General features: G+C 34.8%; 2 long non-coding RNA genes across 5 annotated transcripts; both read left to right on the top strand.

Annotated features, from left to right (window-relative positions):
• The first annotated feature begins 2,503 nt into the window (after nt 1–2,503).
• LOC109585393 (uncharacterized) lies at nt 2,504–3,392 on the top strand. Of its 2 annotated transcripts, XR_002186466.1 has the most exons (3): nt 2,504–2,982; nt 3,023–3,141; nt 3,221–3,392. It is a non-coding gene; the product is annotated as an uncharacterized LOC109585393 (long non-coding RNA). The 2 variants fall into 2 exon arrangements; XR_002186465.1 differs by having other exon boundaries at nt 2,504–3,141.
• A 2,200-nt stretch (nt 3,393–5,592) lies between these two features.
• LOC109585396 (uncharacterized) lies at nt 5,593–12,575 on the top strand. 3 transcript variants are annotated; one of them, XR_002186470.1, is made up of 13 exons: nt 5,593–5,784; nt 5,853–5,958; nt 7,053–7,179; nt 7,409–8,404; nt 8,519–8,645; nt 8,959–9,161; nt 9,696–9,771; nt 9,855–9,915; nt 9,990–10,074; nt 10,132–10,257; nt 10,441–10,614; nt 10,958–11,204; nt 11,686–12,575. It is a non-coding gene; the product is annotated as an uncharacterized LOC109585396 (long non-coding RNA). The 3 variants fall into 3 exon arrangements; XR_002186469.1 differs by having other exon boundaries at nt 7,409–8,410; XR_002186471.1 differs by lacking the exon at nt 5,853–5,958 and having other exon boundaries at nt 7,409–8,410.
• The last annotated feature ends 979 nt before the right edge of the window (nt 12,576–13,554 follow it).

Here is a 13,554-nt window from a genome sequence, read left to right as displayed (position 1 = left end):
GGCTGAAGGAAAATTTTACTTTATTTACGGCGTCACAATGAATATACTTAAAATTCTATGAATATACTTAGCACCAACTGGTCTATACTAACAATAATATTGGTAATAATAATAATAATAATAACCATCTGGCGCTTTAATGCCCAGATGTGGCTGTCCCACTTCCCCAGCCTTCCTCCTTCAATGGATGGTGTGGTGTAATCTGTTTATGTTTTTGGCTTTTTGCCAGCTTTTGTACCATTAACTTTAATAGTAATAATAATAATAACAATGATAAAAAGCTGATAAACATCTACTGTATATGGCAAAAATATAACTTACTATTGTATTATGTGTCACATCAAATATGTACACATTATTAGTAGGTATACCATGGCCATCATCAGTTACTAGTCCTCCAAACATTATTCCTTTATTTTGATTTATTTTGCTGATTGTAAAACAACTAGTTGGTGGATAACACTGTCCACTGACAGATGGAACAGTGAATTGTCCTAAAATACAATAAATATACATAACCACATACATAATATACATTCACACTTCCTTTGAAGTAAAGTATGAAACCATTAAAATCATGATTAAATGTACGCGTAGAAATCTTCACCCACACAAGTACCACACCCCTTGGTTGGCAGAAAGCTACATAGAAGGAATGCAGATGGAGGAAAACTTCCAAAAATAGGAAGGAAAGAAGTTGTTTATAGCAGCAAAGAAGCTCCACACTGATTCATAGGTGTCTATAGTAGAAGTAGCAGCTCTGACTTTAAGCTTAGATGTAAGAAGAACTGCTCAATTGCTTTTTTATGCTTTTCTTCCATTTGTTTGTATTGCATTCTGCCAACCAGGGGAGTGGCTTTTAGTCAGGCTCCGCCTTAGCTCTACCTGACTAATGTTGCTTCAGGCCTTTGATCTCGAGGTGAGAGGTAACATACAGGTTATTTATAAAGATTAATTAATAATGTCATCAACTATGACATAAAGAGACTCACCATTAGATAGATTATAAAGTAATTGTTCATTAGTTTGAACACGTCCACTCTTAAGTTGAAACTGAGGATGTTTGACAGTTGGTGTAGGACCTACCCCTCCGGCCATAAAAAGATAGTCAGTTCCTTCAAATTCCAGTGATAGCATTCCACCATAGCCATTTTTCATCCTGGACTCATCATCAGGATGCAATTGAGTCCAGCTCATGGTCAGTGTATCTAGTACACTTTTTAAACTGTTGTAGAAACAATCATCATGACCACACCAGCCAGCATAATAATAAATATTAGAACGAAAGGTGGTACAGGAGTAAGCAAGGACTCCTAATGGAGGAGTGCCTCTTGTTAGGTGAGAGGACCAGCGAGCTGATGAAAAGGAAAATGTCTCAACTGTTGAGGTCAGTTTTCTCTTTTGAGGTGAATCGTGTACAAGAGGTACATCTATACCAGGTTGGTTCCCTGCCCACAGGTATAGAGTGACTCTCCTATTACAGTTACCGGAGCTGAGTGAATAGCCCTACCTTTGAATGTATAAATACCTGTAAAGAGAAGGAAAAGAAATTAAGCCCAAGAGGGAAAAAATAGATAGAAACTAACTTTGTCCTGACATTTTTTTTTCTAATCAAAACAAAAGGGAAGTGCTAGAACATTCCCCACCCATGGCTTGGCCAGTGGCCAGCTAGCCCGGCAGCGAGACTACGGAGGATTTCATACTAATGATAGATAGGGTAGGGTCTCAAAAGCGGACGGACGGACGGACCCGCCCAGCCCGAAAAGGACGGACGGACGGACTGATGCGGACCCGACAGGACCATAAATATCCATGTAAAGGACAATCATTCATGGATAGTCTGTCTTTAAAACACTTCTATACTTGGACAATAAATTTATGTACGTATTAACTATGCTAGGGCCAATGGAAGAGGTCATGTTAGCGAAAATTTAACTTTATCAATGCCAAATTGCTACTACAGGCTGGATGAAGCATCACAATACTGAACCATCACTTGAATTCTATTTGTTATTCTTAATAGGAGTTCAGTGAAACCATTTTAATGATTTATCTATATTATTTGGTGCAAGTCTATATCTTCAATCAATATATTCAAAGAGGAATTACCATTTACAGTGAATATAAGCAGGAATACAATGTAGACTATATATATAGGATGAGTATTATTAAATAAAAACTGCAATTTTTCAGAGTAATAATTATGTTTTGTGTGTTACCAACAGCAATCTTTAGTAAATTGGTTGCAAATCAACCTGATGAGACTGTTGACTGATACTTTTATGTAAGTTATTTCATCACAGCTGTACGTATAATATCTATATTTTAGCACTATAAAATTAGGATTATATATAATGTAAGTGAAGTTGAATCCATTGTAATGCCTTGTCATTTCAGAAGCCACTAGATTTTAATTGTAAGTTCTTTTTAAAATTTATGTGTCTACAATATTAATAGCGGATTTTATCAGTTATTAAGCGTCATAAATCAATTTTTTAATTTTGATTCTATTGAAAAATATTTTACTGTGACAAAACAAGCAAGTGCTGGTATGAATCAAAATATTATTTGAATTAATGTTTTGTTGTTCAAATTGAATAGTGTGCTGTCAATGTATTTGAAAAAAAGGTAGGGGTGCACACACAGAAGTTTAACTTTTCAGACTATACAAACATACTATGAAGTGGTATGTACAAACTTACAAATTTTAGTTTATTATTGCAACAGTTTGTACCCAAACAAGACAGTTCCATTGACTGTGGTGCTGATCTGTGCAAATTATGCATATCTAATATGTTATTGTTAAAATTAATTGACTTTTAGTTTGCCTATACATCATACTGTGTTGTGATGGAGTGTTCTGATATGTTGTCCAAGTATAAATTCTATTGTAATGGTTATGCTCTGTCATAACATTGTTTATTAGATAACTTCAAAATTTTTGAGGCAATGGCTTATGACTCTCATGCTTCACAGTTTCAGGTACAATTTGCTATTGAAATGGAATATCATTTTTATATAGGTGGAAGACAATAACTATTAGCGTTGCAATCAGAGTTGCTTAGTGCTGAGCAACTCTTTACAATGATTTACAAGCATTGAAACAGGATCTGCAAAAAAAGTGTGGCATTCCTAGCCCAGGTATGACAAAAATAAATATACTAGAAGTAACTGTATAATTTTTACATTTATTACGTAGGATAGTCTAACTACTTTTTAGGCTAGATTCTAAAGCTCAATATAACTATTTCAAAGGGTCTCCTTATCTTTAAAGAGCAGTGATTTCAAGGATATTGAACTATTATTATTTTAATTGTGTAATTAAATGAAATCAGTATCTCAGTATAGTGTTGCATGCAATAGCACTGATAAAAATTAATCATAAAATTTCACTATGTTTATTATTAGACTTACACCAAATAATATAGAAAAATCATTAAAATGGTGTCACTGAACTCCTATTAAGAATAACAAATAGAATTCAAGTGATGGTTCAGTATTGTGATGCTTCATGCAGCCTGTAGTAGCAATTTTGCATTGATAAAGTTACATTTTCGCTAACATGACCTCTTCTATTGGTCCTAGCATAGTTAATACGTACATAAATTTATTGTCAAAGTATAGAAGTGTCTTAAAGACAGACTATCCATGAATGATTGTCCTTTACATGGATATTTATGGTCCTGTCGGGTCCGCATCAGTCCTTCCGTCCGTCCTTTTCGGGCTGGGCGGGTCCGTCCGTCCGTCCGCTTTTGAGACCCTACCGATAGATAGTGGTGGGCAATACTGGCAAAATGGATTCGATACGATACCGATCGATATCAGCTCATATCGGGAGTATCGATACATCGATACCGTAAAATATCGTTTGTATCGATAAAATATCGATATATCGCCCACCACTAATGATAGATAGTTTTTAGTGAAAACATAGTATCTATGGTGAAAAAAGAAGAGAGGTGACTGTAGTCCAATCATCGGAGAAGTTCCCTGCATCAGTACTTGAAGAAGTTGAAGACATTAATTAAAGGAAGCAGAGGGCGGCGACAGGGCCCGAGTGGACTGTCAGAAGGGTAGTCTGGTAGTCCAGGACTCCGGGCTGGGGACAGTTAGTCAAATCATAAATCAAATGTTCATCAGCAGAATAGGTTAGTTTAGTAAACTCTATTGTCAAAATGTATTAAGAGTTATTCCCAATTGTACCTGTAGCCCATGCGCGCAGAATTGTAATACCACTCTAGCGCTTTATTGTCGAGTAGCAAAACTTTAATTCGCTGTTCTTGCTGGTTAGCATGCAACCACAAAATAAAAAATCCGCTAAAATATCAATAAATGCCATTAAAGGTGTAGCACTAACATTGAGAATTTGCAAAAGTTATGTTTATTAATTTGCAAAAATTTTAGCTCCGTGAAGTTAAAGTGCTATAGGGTATTTTATTTTAATATTAGCCATAAATTTTAGTCATACAATTGTATCTCAGGGACAGGGTATATCATTATATAAGGGTGCACTGTATATGTCTTTAAAAACTGATACACATGCATGTACATCATAGCATTGTACGGTGTACATATGTATATGTTATAACACCCCTGCAAAGTACTGATAAATGTGATATACCGTATCCCAAGTGGGGGTGTTATAGCGAATTTATGTCCTTGCCTAAGCCAAACTTCACATACTGCACATGCACAGGTGTCACATCAACTCACATGCTACCTACCACAACCATGTGGGATAAGAAGGAGGCAAGGAGATGGCTGCTCTGAAAAAGATGAGGCCGTACTTTCCACAGTAATGACAGTCCGAAGAAGACCCCCATGCAGGAGTATCAACATTAACTTAAATTGCCATAAAGAGTGTAAGGTGACGATGCACTGATAATGACAACTATGATCCAACCAGCACCTTTTGTAGAGCCTTCAGGTTTATAAATTATTTGTGGTCCATGACTGCTTTAGTCTAGCTGGTCCAGACCCTCTGCTGCTTCTGGCCAAATTCTCTGGCATCATATAGATGCTCAATGATTCCAACTCTATGTCAGTAGCTTAAGCAAAACGGCCAGCACTACCATGTCTCCATTAAACTTACTGCAGTCCTTCTTCCGTTAAGTGACAAGTTTATTTTTATTGTTCTTTTTTCAAATCACTGTGTTCTATATTTTTAAGTCTATTTCTTTGTTCTATTACGCTATGTAAACTGTTAACCACGAGCAGGGCTTATATCAAACATCAAAGGGATTTTAATATCATGCCCTAGCAATTTATCAGCTGCAGTGTCTATATAAGGTACATTATAGAGATACAATTAAAAGTAGATTTAAATTTTGCATTAGCTGCGATGTATTGTTTATGTATTTTGAATATACATGTACATGTATATACATGTATTTTTGTTCATAGGATGTTAGAATTTGATTCTTGATTATGATCAGAAGTATCAGAACATTAATGGCTTACCGACCAAATCATGTGTAGGGAGCAGAAAGAGAGTGGAGGAGGGAAAGGACAAGAAAGACAAAGAGATGAAGAAGGATGAGGAGATAAAAAAGACTAAAGACAAGAGGAGAAGAGGGAGAGGAAAGAGGCAGAGAGAAGTTAGAGAAAAAAGAAAGAAAGGAGTCTTTAAGAAAAAGACGAAGGAGTACAAGAAAAATGATAAAATTTTGACTCAAAATGAGAGAGGGAAATCACTGAGTTAGATCTACATCAGCTAATACTGTTGAGGTCACTCCTTTAGTTACAGCTGAAGATAGACTCTCTATTTCAGATTCTGGGTCAGAGGTAAATTCTGTGACATCCCATTTAAATGATATTAATGTGTGTACATGTATACGTAAATATCGAGACAGTGGGAGAAAGAGGTGAAGATGGAGGTGAGGAAATTTAAAAAAAGACAGAAGGAAGAAAGATGGGGTTGTTATAACTAATGTAATCATCTAAATTTTAATACTGTAGGTAGGTACATGCAATATGTACACGTACATGCATGCAAGTTTATGCATATGTACATGCACAAGTATGGTATCTGCATGCATGTAGACTTGTATATGAGTACTTTACACTTTATTATTATAAACTAGACCATTGTAAAACATTGAAGGGGCGAGCCTAAGCAAGCGAAGCAATGTACATACATGTACAATAGATCTTGACAGACTAACATACATGTACAATACTCAAGCACTATTGTGCAACCATGAGATATTAGAGTGGTGCAACTAAGCAGGCTCAGAGCTCATGGATGCATAGTTCTTGATGATCTACCTTTGTATTCTCTGCAACAATTAAAACTACCTTGCTTATAGCCTTTAGCAAGCATTAAAGTTAGCTAAAAGCAGTCATTGCACAAATAATAAAGCTAGATAGGCAACTGTCTGTAGCAATGTAGTTTTTGGCTTCTTGCATACTTTAACATACATTAAGTTAATTCTACTTCACAGGCTGAGGCCTGTGATTGACATTCACTTCGAATTCATCAGAGTAATTTACATCAAAGAAGAACATGCATGTCTGCTTTCTTAACCTTCCTTGCTGCATTTGGACAGAAGTACAGCCAAATCAGTCTTGCAAGAATTTCCAGTTTTGATACTGAGCCGCCATTTTATTTCACTGTGGCCACACCCGTTTTCAATGAAATTATCAAGTTTATTAAAAAGTAGAAATTTTTTCATACGGATAAATAGGGATAACATATGTGTACAAACATACTTACATACTCTTCTCGTTTATGTGGGGCTCGCTCAGGCTCGCCTCAATAATTATTGTTTGAATGCATTGCTTAATGCACACTGTGTAAACATCAAAATACCGTATAAGTGGTTTTTTTCGAGGGTTGCAAATTTCGCAAATTTTGCAGATTCCCTCCTGATTCGCGAAATAAAATCTGCGAAAATCAATTTAATACGGTACCCGTATGGCACATGTGGTAGAATTTGCGAAATTAAAATACACGAATTAGAATTTTAGCAGATTTCGCGAAATATAATCCCTTCGAAAAAAACCACTTATACGGTACTTTTACTTTTTATATTTCTTTCCCTCCCCTTCAGATTTGGAGTGATGTTATGAAGAACTAAAAAGAGATCTCAAGAAAGAATTTAAAATTTATTCATTCACTCGTGTTGCGTGGAATCCCTGGACCAATGAGAGGAATGGACCTTTAGTTGGCAACTGCTAGTAGGCACACAAACCATGCATCATGACACTAAAAGTGCAATACCTTTCAATAATAATAATATGAAACCATTGTAATGGAGGATTAATAGGAGAGAGAGAGGAGGAGAGAAAGGGAATTAAACAGAAGGAGATTTCGTTACATGTAGTGTACATTAATTATGCTAGTAAAATTAGTCATTATTTGATTGATTTGGTTCACTTATATTTCTGTTATTATATTTTATTGCAGGAAAATTATCTTTTTGAGACACTTATATTTAGAAAGAAATCCTGCTAGAACATTCCCAGAGCATCCACTCTTTAAAGAGAAGGACCTGGAATTCACTTTTAAACCATTATTATTAAAGTAACGAGAGCAGGGTTGGGGCGAAGTACATTGGTACTTGTACTTAAGTGCACTTAAGTACATATTTTTTGGTACTTGTACTTATACTTAAGTCTTTTTTAAATTTTACCAATGTACTTGTACTTATACTTAAGTATTAGTCTATGTACTTGATGTACTTGATGTACTTATAAGTCTTTTAAGTACTTTTAAGTCTTTTTAAGCACAGATTGTATAATGTGTATATTATTACCACAGCTAGTGTGATTACATGTACTTTCAATACTATATCAGTGTATCATAGAAAGCAAGTGCAAATTCTAGTATCACTACTTTGTCTTTAGCTGGGTAGTTGGCCAGTCTTTTCACTTATTTCTAACTGTAACTGAACAGGAGCTCATGTTTTGAAGATTAATGTTCATTACATGTAATAGTAATTGATAGTAATATAATTAAATCGACTCTAAAAAGTACTTACACTTATACTTAAGTACATATCCAAGTATTTGTACTTATACTTAAGTACTTTTGTCAAAAGCGATCATGTACTTGTACTTATACTTAAGTATTTTGTAAATGTACTTGGATTTTACTTAAGTACTTTACAAAGTACTTCGCCCCAACCCTGAACGAGAGACAGATAGAGAAGGAAGGTTAATAAGTAATCCTAACACTACATATAATAAACATATAATTATTATATAACATACATATATACATAAAATAATAAATTAAAGTAAGGCCAAGTGGTCACTGTACTTTCCTAAAAATGATCCACAAATTCCTAATACATACTGTAACAAGTGTCATTTTCTTTCTAGTCAATTTTAGGTATATTCTGTTTATGACCCAGAGGTGGGCTGCTGCCAATCGAGTTTGTGTATTGCTGGAATAATGAATGTACATGTATGTCCACTTCTCTCTCTCCTTTTCTCTCTCACTCTTTTTTATCTTTAATCTCTGTCTCCCTTCCTTTCCCTCTATTATTGTTTTTCTCTCCTTGTTCTTTTACAGATGCCTGAAGAAGAAGCATTCTGTGTACTTCCTCACATGATGAGTTACCACAATCTGAGAGCTAGAGCTATAAAAGCCAACTAGCCAACCTGTCAGTCCGGTTTTACCAGCAGAAAACCCAGTTGAGGTGAGGAAAAGGATTGAAAATGATTGAGTGACATGTTTCATATTTTTAAGAATTATTTCCAAGATTGGATGTATTTCAGATCACTAGTCAGTCATGTTAAATTAGGATTAGTATAATACAATGGTGAATGTACAGTATATTAAAGTAATGATATTGTTTTGGTTAAAATTATATGTGTACATGTCCATGTCCTCCCTTTAGTGATTGTACTACTAATATAATTTACATGTATGTATTATGTTGTCGATATTATTACATCTAATTTATTATTATTATTAATTTATTATTATTTTATTTATTTTCTCTATTTTAGGGTTTCTATACTCTTATGTACTCCAGCTCCTGGTTCCTGACTCTCTTTGCCTCCACTCTTCCTTTGTGTGCTGCACTTCAAATACTAGATATACCTGGTATTCCTGATGGACGGGATTGAGGTAATATTCTGTGTTGGTCTGGCACTATTGGAGCGAAAGTCAAAGGAAACTCTTGAAGTTACACATGGAAGACATGACCAAAGTAATGACAGCATTGTTGTTATTATGTTAACAAACCTAAAGGCTGAGTAGTATATTGAAGACAATTTAAAGCATGAACATGTTACATGTAATTGTTGGTTTTAAAAATGTTCATAACTCAAAAAATTTAAGTCAAATATGGCTCAAACTTTCTACATAACATAAGGACATTAATATGTATCAGAAATTTAATAAAAATTGGGGAGGATTTTTTGCCATTTTTTTGGAAAAAAAGCATGGGTTATTATAGCCTTGGGCATCTTTCAGATTTTGGCAAATTTCTTAAAATAGTCACAACTTTAAAATTTAACTCACAATTGGCTCAAACTTTCTACATGACATTAGTCGACATCAATCAATGTGTATCAGAAAATGTAATAACAATTGGAGGTAATTTTTTAGCCATGTTTCAGCCTTGGGTATTTTTCAGATTTTGCAAATTTCTTAAAATTTAATGGCCTTAACTTGAAAATTTAAGTCAGAATCAATATAATTTATTTACATGTATTTCTATTGCATTTTCAAAAAAATGAAGTCTGTATCGGAGGAAGACTGTGACGCTCTATTTGAGGCTGCCTTCAGAATTAAAATATCTTCAAAAAAACTGAAAAGTAATGAGAAAAAGAAAGAGTGAAGGAGAAAGAGAGGGAGGGAGGGAGAGGGGAAGAGAAAGATCATCTTGTTTTATTTCTAGGATGAAGAAAAAGTACAATTAAAGGAGGGAAAGGCAACAAGTAAAAAACTCGGAATTAACTGTAAGCAAAACACGTTACATGACCTTGCTCTCGATCACATGACTTTCATGTGATAATTGCTTGATTTTTAAAAGACTTCAAAATGACAATTATGAGTTGGAAAAATGAATTTTAGCTCTAGAGAAGGAATGTGCAGCTTTGACTGATCGTCTAATACAAGTACAAGATTAAAATTGCATTAATATTTTATTTTATTCATTTATTATATTTATTAAGGGGCAAGTGACCAGAGCCCAGGAATATGAAGAGGTGTATGGTGTTAGAAGAGAATTGACTACTTTAAGAAAGAAAGTGCCATCCTTTGAGAAGAAAGAGGAATCACAAAACAACCACGTACACAATGTAATTAAATAATTATACATGTATACATCTATTATTATTGCAAGAATAATGCACATGTACATGTAATTAAAATTTACAAATTTTGGTTTGCATTTAGTGTACAGTACGTATCTCAGCTTTACCACACTTTATCATCTTCATTTTCTCTCTCTCTATCTCCCTCTCTTTCTCTCTTGACTCTAGAAATTTTGGTCAAATACTCCTAAAAGTCCATCAAATGAAATATTTGTCTCCGTCATCTTAATAGATTTTAGAGACAGAATGCACATCTGCTCTATCATTAAAAGACACTCCTCAACAGCCTCCACCTCATTACTGGTTTCAATTGAAGAAGGAAATAAAGAACAGAACTCACAGGTAGAGGGTGTAATACTGAATGTGAGGGAATGAGAAAATCCTCTTTTAATGGCATCATTAAAATGATTAAATGTACATGTATAAACTTACATGTACACTGTGTATTACTTGCTGTGGTAAAATAGATGTGCATGTTCATTTTTAGTGTACAAATTTATTGAAATAAAAAATTGATAAAATTTCATGATACATTGTAAATGATGCAATCATTAGACCTCTTAGGTCGTATTAAAAAAACATGTATGCATTGTATACATTGTGTAGTTAGAGTATTGTATTATAGTCCCTTTTCCTTTACATATGTACCATACATGTACATTTACATGTACATGTACATGTGTAGGTATCCACAACTGCTAAGGAAGAAACTCTGACAGCACTTCCAGAAACCTCACTAGCAGATTATTTTGATGTTGAGACCCTCCTGTAGGAACTGCATGGCCATTGTTAAGATTGAATGTGCCGAGTGTGCTGATCTCTTAAAGAGGAAGGTACTGGAACCAAGAAAACTGAATAAGAAATACTCAGATGTACACTGAAAAGGAACTGAAGGAGACTATAGCCCACCTCCAACAAGAGAAGATGAGAAAGTAACGTGTACATGCACACATAATTTAATGTCCATTTTTCATTATGTGTGCTAAATTATGTTAGCAAATGTAGCCAGAGATTTTTCGGTTACGTAAAAAAAGTTGAGATTATTGCAATCAAAATCAAATTTTTATGAATTTTTAAAGTTGCTCAAAAATCTGGTCAAAGTACCTGTACATGGTCAAAGGCCAAATTTTGCCAAAATTGAAAAGGCGCGGAGAGAATTCTCCGGTTTTATATTTGTCCCTGATACATACACTTGTATTTATTTTGCATAGACAGTTTGAGCTAATTCCGATCAAAATTGGATTTTTCATGAGGAATAAATATAATAACATGTACATGTGTAATTTATGCTTCAATTTACTTTAGTACTTAAAGTTTGATTTTTACCCTAAAGCTTAAGGATTATACCATTATACTGTATTTGAAAACAAAAATAAAACTACTAGTACTTTAGTTACTTGTGTTATTTTCTAGATTTGCCTCAAGTGTGGCTCCAATGCTGTGTCCATTAATGGAGTAGCCTCATCATCAGTCAACTGTGAATCAAGCAAGCAAGCAGTCACCATAGACACCATAGAAGACCATAAACTACAGTTCAACAAGATTTCATCTAATTTTAATAATGTGATACAGACACCATTAGAGTACAATTCAAGAGGAAGCCTATCCACGTACCAGTATATGAAACCATTTACATCTATAGCTACTTCTCCTGGAGCTCCTGTGAACCAGTATTCAGCAACCATTGCCTGCCCTATGTATCAATTGTACAACCAATCAACACAGAATGGTTACATCTCTTTGGGTTCACATACAAATTACTCTCCTTATTGTAGTTATTTTCATCAATTATTGTCATCCAGGACTGCTGCACTCTCCTGTGCTGCTGGTAGGACATCGCACATTAATGAGACTATCTCAGAAGGCTCCAATAGTGGACTCATAGCTGGTGGCAATGCTACTGCAATGGCCATGCAAGGTAGCAGCAAGACATAGCACTCATAGCCATGTCTATGAATGTGCCCCACACAAGCCGGCTACTTTGAACAAGATCTGCCAATTCATCAGAGACCATTTCCCTTACTACTGGCAGAATTGTAAGCAAGGCTGGGAGAGCTCTATATCAGGCACAATCTTTCCTTAACAAGTGCTTTGTGAAACAGCCATGGGAGCAAAGATGCCCTGGAAAGGACACTACTGGACACTGGACAAAAAGCTCTGAGAATAGCCAATGCAAGAGGTGCTTTAAGAAGAGAGACGTTATTGGAGTAGAAGACCATCCAGATATGTTATGGTGAAATAATAATAGATTATTTAATATACCAGTAATAGGAGTAGACACTGATGATGCTAGAGAGAGAGAGAGAGAGATCATAAAATTTTTATAAGTTAAAAAAAGGAACATACAATGTACACATGTACATCATAGTGTACATCATGTATAATTCTGACCCTGCAGTTCTGTTACATCAGTACATAAGATAATACGGTCTTGATGTGCATTACTTAGTAGTGTCTGAAACTATATATATAGTGGAGAATAAGTTGTATAGAAAAATGGAGAATATACAATACCAGTACACTTTATGAAGGAGAGGGGGATTTATAACAAAAAATTAACCAGAGCTACTATTAAAACAAAAATTTAGGTACAGATTTCCTGGGTGTGGTCAACATTGACATGAATAATCCTTCAACATTTTTATTGTTCCAGATTCCAATTAACTAGATTAATTCATTGGGATTAAAAAGTTATTGTGGTTCATACCATAATAAATGCTGCAATGAGAGGGAATACTGAGAGTAGGACAGCAGTGAGACGTGCATTAATCCAGAACACGACGCCAACTGATATGATTGGTTGTTGGGTAGCAAGAGACATTCTATGTGACAGCACTTTAAATGACAGCAGTGTATGAGGCTAGTCTATTGGTTAGCTCACCAGTTCTGGGAAAAGAAGAGGGGGGGAAGAGAAGCAATGCTTATTGCATATTTCACATAATATCTATGATTTTGGCATGTCTATACATCAAATGGTTAAATCATCACCCACACAATTCTCAGCCCTAGAGTTATAAAGTCATCAGCTTATCAGCAACTTGATAGCAAGGGAAAGTTATGAAACAAACAACTAGAACAAGCAATTCCACTGATTATAGTTCACATGAAAGATCACTGAATAGTTCTGTGTATACAATGCACAGTAATAGTATATCTTTAGCAAAATTGTTTTTACAATAGTATACAACTCTCCTGCCATACCGGGTATAAGAGAACTACAATGTAGTAGTTATGACAGCTATAAAATTGTTTAATTTTATCTGAGCTACCATTGTAAAAACA

Source organism: Amphimedon queenslandica, unplaced genomic scaffold, assembly GCF_000090795.2.
Source record: "Amphimedon queenslandica unplaced genomic scaffold, v1.1 AMPQUscaffold_13072, whole genome shotgun sequence".
In the NCBI taxonomy this organism is placed as follows: domain Eukaryota; kingdom Metazoa; phylum Porifera; class Demospongiae; order Haplosclerida; family Niphatidae; genus Amphimedon; species Amphimedon queenslandica.
Note: the sequence above shows the minus strand (reverse complement) of the source record. Positions and strands in the feature narration are given on the sequence as shown.